Below are 9658 nucleotides of genomic sequence, written 5' to 3' on the forward strand. Positions count from 1 at the left end.
TTCCAAACCCTCCTGAATTCATTTTACATCTTTCTCACTACAGATATACTCACTTAGAACAAAGAACAAAAACAACAAAAGAGAAGTATGGCATAGAAACAGGCCCTTCGGCCCTCCAAGCCTGTGACGATCATCATTCCCTGACTAAACTCAAAAACAAACCTTCTGTGATAGTAAGAACTGCAGATGCTGGAGAATCTGAGATAACAAGTGTAGAGCTGGATGAACACAGCAGGCCAAGCAGCATAAGAGGAGCAGGAAGGCCGAAGGGTCTAGGCCCGAAACGTCAGCCTTCCTGCTCCTCTGATGCTGCTTGGCCTGCTGTGTTCATCCAGCTCTACACCTTGTTATAACAAACCTTCTGCCCTTATTTGGTCCGTATCCCTCTATTCCCTCCCTATTCATGTAACCATCCAGATGCCTCTTAATTGTTACCAACGTGCCTACTGCCTCCTCTGGCAGTGCATTCCAGGCTCCTACCACTCTATGTGAAAATCTTTCCTCACACATCTCCCTTAAACTTTTGCCCTCTCACCTTGAACCTATGCCCCCTTGTAATTGAAACTTCAACCCTGGCAAAAAGCCTCTGATTATCCACCCTATCTATGCCTCTCAATTTCGTAGACATCTCTCAGGTCTCCTCTCAGCCGCCGTCTTTCTAGTGAAAACAATCCTAGTCTTTTTAACCTTTCCTCATAGCCAATGCCCTCGAGACCGGGCAACATTCTGGTGAACCTTCTCTGCACGCTGTCCAAAGCTTTCATGCCCTTCTGTTAATGTGGTGACCAAAACTGCACATAATATTCCAAATGCGGCCTAACAAGGGTTTTATATAGCTGCAAATTGTTTTGCCAACTCTTGTACTCCATGCCATTTGGCTTCTTAATCACTTTGCCCACCTGTGTTGCCACTTTTCGGGAACTGTGGACCTGCACGCCCAGATCTCTATGTATGTTCATGTTCCTGAGGGTTCTGCCATTAACAGTATAATTCACAACTAAATTTGATCCTCCAAAATGCATCACCTCATCCTCTATGGCTTTAGTTTTGAATTAGTTTACCCAGTTTATGTGTAGTCACCCATGATTAGTGTAGCCCATGCAATATGCTTCTCTCATTTCCTGATTAATACCATGCCCCACACTACCACTATTACTATTTGATGGCTTATAAATAACTCCAAACAATGTCTGCTGCCCCTTGCTTTTCTTTAGTTTCACCCAACAGATTCCACATATGGTTCTTCTGATCAGAGATCCTCCCTTACCAATGTACTGATCCCATCCCTAATTTTCAGTGCAACTGCACCTCCTTCTTCTTCTCTCTCCTTCCTAAACGTTGAATATCCTTGAATATTAAGATCCTGGTCACCATGCAGTCCATTTCTGTAATGGCAATTATCTCATACCAATGTATCTCGACTTGTAACTTCAGAGCGTACACCTTTTTGTGAATGCTACATGCTGTCAGGTAGAGTGCCATTAATTTTGTCTTTTTTACTGCATTCTAGATGTTAGGCTTTATTTATTCTGTGTTCTAGTCTCCTTAGCATTTTTCAACTTCCTGTAACCAATTTTACTGCCTTCCAATTTAGCTTAACCCTTAGGTTCCTATCTCCCTGACAAGCTAACTTAAACTCACCCCAACAGCACTAACAAAGCTCCCTGTAAGAATGTCAACCCCAGTCCCAGAAATCTGATGTCACGCACCCCTCTCCCCAAACTGGACCAGTTCTCCAGTTCAATCAATCAATCCACCTGTTCTTGCACTCTCTAGCATGTTGCACTAAGTGTAATCCTGAGCTGATTGTTCTTGAGGTTCTACATTTTAATTTACTTTCTATCTTACTGAAATCTGCCTTCAGTACATCATCCCTCATTCATCCTATATTGTTTGTACCATTGTGGCTGATAACTCTGCCCCAGAAGGATGTTCAGCTCCATGACATCCTTGACACTGGCACAAGGGAGGCAGTATACCATCCTGGAGTCCTGTTTACTGCCACAGAAATGCCATACTGTCATGTTTAACTCTTCTCAGATGCTGGCAAGCCTGATGAGTTTCTCCAGCACTTTCTGTTTTCATTCTTTCAAGGATGCCTGGAATAAGGAAGAAATGGTGTTTACCTGTTTATGGAATGTTCGTTTGGTCAAGCACTGTCAACCTTCCAGTCAAAACTGAAAATTTATGCTTTATGCGTATGATCATTGAAGCTGGTTGGATATTGAATAAATGAATTGGTTTAGACTGACATATACCCTTGCTGCTTTACAATTTTGCCTTTTTTAACATAGTTTGATAAGCAAATACCAAACCACTGTTCTTGTGTTACAGGATGAGAAATGTGCTGAATTGTCCAACTGATTGGCCACAGTAATTCAAATATTGAAATGAGAACTACATTATGAAGAAAGAAAAAACCCCAAAGAGCTGCAGATGCTGGAAATCTGAAACCAAAGTAGAAATTGCTGGAGAAACTGAACATATCTGGCAGCATCTGTGGAAAGAAAGCAGAGGTAACATATTTGGTCCAGTGACGAATATTGGTTAATGCCAGTGCTTTATGACTACCCACCGGTTTCAGAACTTGTGGCACTAAAATAAACTGGGGTGTACAAAGTCAACTCACGACAGTTTACTGCCACTGAGATCCCACAGGTCTAAATAAATTTAAGATGTGTAAGATATATCATAGGTTCTGTGTTCCAGCAGTAACAACTCACTATTTGATAAAAATAAAAATCCAAACATAATTGGATGTATTACGATTTTCTTTTGTTGGAACAAATGCCTCAGAATTTAATTCATTATCAACATTCGGAAGTTATTCAATATTTATGTGTCAACATGTATATTTAATGTTCTTTTGCTGCCTTGGAATTTGATTTTTTATCACATAATCTTACTTTCACTATCTTACACAAGTGACTTGTGACACCTAAAAGGTATTTCCAGTTTGGTGACTTCTCTAAATTAGACTTCTGTGCGGTTTACATTTTAATACTTTCATATAAAAGCAAATAATTCGGTCACTCCCAGGCCTCTGGCAACATTGCTGCTCCTTTGGTTGCTAGGAGGACTGTGACAGTTTGTTAGTTTTCTTTTTCTACTTGTAAGGGATCACCAAGCCTCCACTCTGATTATCTTCGTAATGGTATTGTTGGAGATTGTGGATAAATGGGAAATGGGGACGAAGCAAAGCTAGAAACTTTTAAAAACGGTCAGAACAAGCATCATTGAATTGAAGAATGATATTTGGTACAATCTTGAATCAGAGATAGTAGGAACTGCAGATGCTGGAGAATCCGAGACAACAAGGTGCAGGGCTGGATGAACACAGCAGGCCAAGCAGCATCACAGTAGCAGAGAGACCGACGCTTCGGGCCTAGACCCTTCATCAGAAAAAAAATCTTACTGTTTTTGACTTTTCCTTTGACTTAATCAAATAGTTTGACAAGTTGCTCCCTTAGAATCAGACATTTTACAGCACAGTCAGAGATTATTCAGCCCAGTGTGTCTGCACCAGTCAACAAAAATAAGACTACACTAATGCTACTTTGGTCCATAGCCCTGGAGGTCCTTTGTACATAATGTCATCGACCCCAGTTATGCTAGTCAATTTCAATAAGATAGGACTCTCAAATTTCAAAGCACCGCTTCTTTTGTGAAGTTACTGGAAAATAACCTGTGTTGAACTTGTTTTGAAATATTTTAATGTTTTTACTTTGAGCTGGGATCAGGATTTTTCCATTTGATTTTCTAGTTTAATGTTACATTTATAAGGGCAGCAATTTTGTTTTTGATTCCTTGTACTTAGGGATTGCAGACCTCTGATATTCTACTTATGGCTTCATATCTCTGGCTGAGAGGGCAGAGCACAAAAACCAAACCAAGGCAATGAAAGGCAGGAATGCTGTGAGCATTCAGGTAGGGTCAAAGAGAGTGAGTGCTATGATGAAAAGTAAAGAGCCCAGAAATGTGACTTGGTCTCGTCCAAGAGCTGGGTGCTTGTCATTGAACATGCTGTGTTCCTGCAGCAGCATCACGATAACAATTGTCTGTGCAGCCTGAGATACAATATCGAAATGTATTGAAATACTAATCATGTAAGTGGATTGGAGATGTGCCATGAGGGGTTTTCAAGGCTGGCACTTCGCACATGCCAATGTCTATGGATGGTGATAATGTGTGGCCAGTACCCATCAAGCATATACTCAGTAGGTAGTGTCTGGTTTCCAATGTAGAGAACCTTTAGAGGAAACAGCAAACAGAAGTTGCCAGGTACCCACTTTGGTTTCCTTGTCAAGGTTTCCTGATGTCTAGTATTTTTGGTTAGTTTGGTAAAATGGGAGCGTGAATATTAATGAAATAAATTGGTCTATTGATGAGGCATTTAACAAGCGTTAATCCCTGTCAATTGTCATCTTGCCTCTGCCTAGTGAGAACCTTGTTATTCTGCTTGTGAAAAGCATAAACGATAATGAGAGTTGCTCATCATGCTGAGATGGGCCTCACGATACTTTTTACTCGATTCTGCCACACATCTTTACGTGGCCCATGTTGCTTAGAACCCGATAACATTCTGCCCAGTGTTAGCATTTCAAGTTGAATGTGATATTGGATTTCAAATGTTAACTCTGTTTCTTTCTCCAAGGGTGCTTTCTGTTTTTATGCCATATCTTACAAACTTGGTTGAATTAATTGAGTGTTTATTAATTTGATGAATGAAGCATAATGGTAGATAACCAAGGCCTTGTAATTAGCTGTCTCCAGCAAACATACCAAATGTATCCACTTGAGATCTCAGGTTGGCTGGTAAGATCAGTTCACCTTGATAGATTGGGGAGAGTTACTTAAAGGGATGACAGTGGATAGGCAACGGCAAACATTCAAGGAATGAATGGGGGAACTGCAACACCTGTTTATTCCTGTCTGTTGCAAAAGCAAAATGGGTAAGAGGGCCAATCCATGGCTTACAAAGGAAATAAAAGATAGTATCTGATCCAAGGAAGAAGCATACAGATTGGCCAAGAAAAAAAAATAAATCTGAGGATTGGGATCAGATTAGAATTCAGCAAAGAAGGACCAAGGGATTGATTAAGAAGGGGAAAATAGAGTATGAAAGCAAGCTTGCAGGGAACATAAAGACCGACACTAAGAGTTTCTATAGGTACGTGAAGAGAAAGAGATTGGTAAAGATAAGTGTAGGTCCCCTGCAGACAGAAACAGGGGCATATATAATAGGGACAAAGAAATGGCTGAGGAACTAAGTACATACTTTGATTCTGTCTTCATAAAAGAGGACACAAATCAGACACCAGAATTGTTGGAACATGCAAGATTTAGTGAGAGGGAGGAACTAATGGAGATCAATATTAGTAGAGAAATGGTGCTGGGAAAATTGTTGGGAATGAAGGTGGATAAATCCCCGGGGCCTGATAACCTCCATATTAGAGTACTTAAGGAAGTAGCATTGGAAATAGTGGATGCATTGGTAGTCATCGTCCAAGATTCTATAGACTCTGGAACAGTCTCTGCAGATTGGAGGGTGGCTAATGTCACCCCAATATTCAAAAAGGGGGGTGGAGAGAAAACAGGGAATTACAGACCTGTGAGCCTAACATCGGTAGTGAGTAAAATTCTCGAATCCCTTGTCAAGGATTTTATAGCAGAGTATTTAGAAAGCAGTGGCAGGATCATACAGAGTCCAAAAGGATTTATGAAGGAGAAATCATGCTTGACAAATCTGTTGGAATTCTATGAAAATATAACTAGTAGAGTTGACAAAGGGGAGCCAGTTGATATAATATATTTGGACTTTCAGAAAGCGTTTGACAAAGTCCCACATAAGAGATATATGTGCAAGATTAAAGCACATGGGATTTGGGGGAGTATATTGAGATGGATAGGAAACTGATTGGCAAAGAGGAAACAAAGATTAGAAATTAATGGGTCCTTTTCAAATTGGCAGACAGTAATTAGTGGGGTGCCACAGGGATTGGTGCTGGGGCCCCAGCTATTCACAATATATATTAATGATTTGGATGAGGGAACAAAATGTAACATCTCCAAGTTTGCAGATGATACCAAGTTGTGTGGGAGGGTGAACTGTGTTGAAGATGCAGAGATCCTTCAGCATGATCTCTACAGGTTGGGTGAGTGGGCAGATCAATGGCAAATGCAGTATAATTTGGATAAATGTGAGGATATTCATTTTGGAAGCAAAAACAAGAAGGTAGATTGATACCTGAATGGCTGTAAATTGGGAGAGGGGAGTGTGCAGTGAGAGCTGGGTGTCCTTGTGCACCAGCCGCCGAAGGTAAGCATGCAGGTGCAGCAGGTGGTAAAGAGGGCAAATGATATGTTGGCCTTCATTATGAGAGGTTTCGAGTACAGGAACAGGGATGTGTTGTTGCAGTTATACAGGGCCTTGGTGAGACCATACTGGGAATATTGTGTGCAATTTTGGTATCCTTTTCTGAGGAAGGATGCTCTTGCTTTCAAGGGAGTGCAGCGAAAGTTTACCAGGCTGAATCTGGGGATGGTGGGTCTGACGTATGAGGAGAGATTGACTAGTTTGGGATTGTTTTCGCTAGAGTTCAGATGAATGAGGGGGGTGGTGGTGGATCTCATTGAAACTTATAAAATTCTAATAGGATGGACAGGGTAGATGCAGGGAGGATGTTCCCAATGGTCAATGTGTCCAGAACCAGGGGTCATAGTATGAGGATTTGGGGTAGACGATTTAGGATGGAGATGAGGAAACATTTCTTCACCCAAAGAGTGGTGAGCCTGTGGAATTCATTACCACAGGAAGTAGTTGATGCCAAAACATTGAATGTATTCAAGAGGCGGCTAGATATAGCACTTGGGGCAAATGGGATCAAAGGTTATGGGCAGAAAGCAGGATTAAGATATTGAGTTGGACAATCAGCCATGGTTGTGAAGAATGGTGGAGCAGGCTCGAAGGGCTGAATGGCCTCCTCCTGCTTCTATCTTCTATGTTTCTATGTTTCTAGAACGTGTATGGGCAACATCATTCATGCAATCTAACATATGAAGATTAAAACAGATTCTGAGGTTTCACCTGATATGCTAAGTTTTTGTGTAACAATGTGTTTGCTCTCAGGTTTTCAAGGGTGGAGTTAAAGAGTTCATTCCATTTAAACTTGGTCTATTTAGTAAGACCCTTTGAGTTTTTTTCCATTTATAAGACATTGGGAAGCCAAGACGAAGTACCAAAGACACCATCAAGAAGACAAGCTAACAGTGATCTTGTTGCTGTCTGCAAAGTTTCTGAAGGAAATGCTGAAGGAGGTGTAAGCTGTGATATTTTGAGATCTCAGGAAAAATTAGTGACATCTGTTTGGTACTTCCCCTTGTAAACAAAAGAAAGATGAACTCAATGAAAATCCCTCTCACTCAGCTCAATATGCTTATTGCACACATTTCTATTAAAACCAGATGTCATGGGTTTGTATCATTACATCTTTCAATCTGTCATTATTCACAGTTCGGTTGAAGCTCAAAAAATAACATTCACTGTGTAAATCTTACTTATGCTCATTGCCCTTGGTTGGGGTATGAATCAAATGCATAACTTTGATTTCTTCTCCAATCTTTACTCTTGCAAAGAAATCCAGCTGGCAGAACTGTTGCAATCCTATCCCACAGCTGATGATGCCTAATTTTCAGAAACAAAACCCTGACTGAATAAGTGCAATGAAATCTTTTAACTAAAAGTCTCACAACTGTTTTTTAAAATTCTGTACATTGCAGCAGAACCTACTAATTTATAGCTTACTTGAGCGCAAAGTTGTCACTTAAAAGGCCATTTTAATAGCTTTTATGTATCAACTGGTCTAGAAGTGGTGGAATTAAAAATCAACATGCACAGCAACCATATTGACCAGTCAGCATTTGGATTCCATTTCTTGAAGAGATGAACTGTCCAGAAACTGAAGGCATGTCGAGCCATTCCTCTCGCTAAATATCATCATTTAAAGATGTAACCCTAACCCTTGTCCACATTCTGCAGGGACCGTTCCCTCCGGGACACACTGGTCCACTCTTCCTTCACCCCCAACACACCCCACAGTCCCACAGCACCTTCCTCCGCAACTGGCGAAGGTACAACACCTGCGCATTTACCTCCTCCCTCCCCACTATCTAAGGGTCCAAACATACCTTCCAGGTGAAGCAACACTTCATCTGCACTTCCCAGAATCTAGTCTACTGCATTCACCGCTCCACAACTTGGTCTCCTCTACATTGGGGCAACAAAGCATAGACTGGGTGACTGCTTCGCAGAACATCTACGTTCTGCTCGCAAAAAAGACCCTGAGCTCTCTGTCACCTGCCACTTTAACACACCACCCTGTTCCCTGGCCAACATCTCTGTCTCTGGCTTCTTGCAGTGTTCGAGCAAAGCGCAACGCAAGCTGGAAGAACAACACCTCATTTTCCACTTGGGTCCCTATAGCCCTCCGGACTCAATATCGAGTTCAATAATTTTAGAGCCTAAACTCTCCCATGTCATAGCCTCCTACCCCACACACATCAGGCCTTGTTCTCACATAGCCTGCCTTTACACACTACCTATTGTTAGTCACTAACAGACTCCAGTAACAACTACTCACCCTCCTAGCCAGATTATTATCAACTCCTTTATCTATACAACTACTCTCTCTTCGGGCTCTGTCCTATTGTTTACTCCCTACCCATCCCCCTCCCTATTTTCTGCATATAAACCATAATTTTCCCAACTACCATCAGTTCTGAGGATGGGTCACTGGACCCGAAATGTTAACTCTGATTTTCTCTCCGCAGATGCTGCCAGACCTGCTGAGCATTTCCAGCAACTTCTGTTTATGTCCTTCATTTACAGCATCTGCAGTTCTTTTGGTTTTTGTTTGTAATTTTTTTTTACTAGCTGTTGTGTGAATCTGAGAGGAAATGCTTTTTTATCAGAACATGTCCAGATTTATTTTAGAAGCATAGTAATCTTCTTTAGTATAACGAAGAAAATTGAACTTTTTAATAATCTGTATTGTTGCAAAACGTAACTAGGATGCCAATAAGTTTAAGAACGAAAAATGTTTTAGACAAGTTGCTTGGCTTACCAGTAGCATTTCCAAGTCAGGCAGCTCAGAGAATTTAATGCTGGATGAAGGCGCTATCAGATCTAGATTAAAAATCTGTTTCTTCAACAAAAAGATTAAAGGACAATATGCTGATAAACTGTGATAAGGTGGTGAAAAAATAGAAGGTGAGTGTGAAAACTTGTCCAAGTTTGAACTGTTCACATGTCTCTGCATTGGAACAAGTCTTTATGTTGTTTGATGTTTTCCTTTTTGAAGTATGATCATATGTTTGAACATGAACACTTAGCTTTGGGAACAGAGGCAGACATGAATATTGACAACAGAATATGATCCAGCAACAGAAAAACATATCAATAGCAAAATAAGAGGAAAGTGCTGAGTTTATTGGTTGATGAACAGCTCTGTGAGGATGATGTTTCAACTACAGTCATTTTGAAAAAGGGAAATTTCTAAACTAGCACAGGAAAAGTAAGAATTTATAGTTACAGGAGAGGGGGTTGATTTGCTATAATGGTGAAAAATTTTTACTTGCCAGTAATCTCCAGTTTATAGCA

At 40.8% G+C, this 9658-nt stretch overlaps 1 long non-coding RNA gene across 2 annotated transcripts in view; it reads left to right on the forward strand.

Moving 5' to 3' along the window:
• The window catches only part of LOC125482781, a 35442-nt gene extending 32689 nt beyond the window's left edge, over window positions 1–2753 (forward strand). For both annotated transcript variants that reach the window (XR_007261753.1, XR_007261754.1), the window contains one exon: window positions 2335–2753. This is a non-coding gene — a long non-coding RNA (uncharacterized LOC125482781). The remainder of the gene's footprint in view (window positions 1–2334) is intronic.
• The last annotated feature ends 6905 nt before the right edge of the window (window positions 2754–9658 follow it).

The sequence above is a fragment of the Rhincodon typus genome, chromosome 3 (genome assembly GCF_021869965.1).
Source record: "Rhincodon typus isolate 14 chromosome 3, sRhiTyp1.1, whole genome shotgun sequence".
Lineage (NCBI taxonomy): Eukaryota > Metazoa > Chordata > Chondrichthyes > Orectolobiformes > Rhincodontidae > Rhincodon > Rhincodon typus.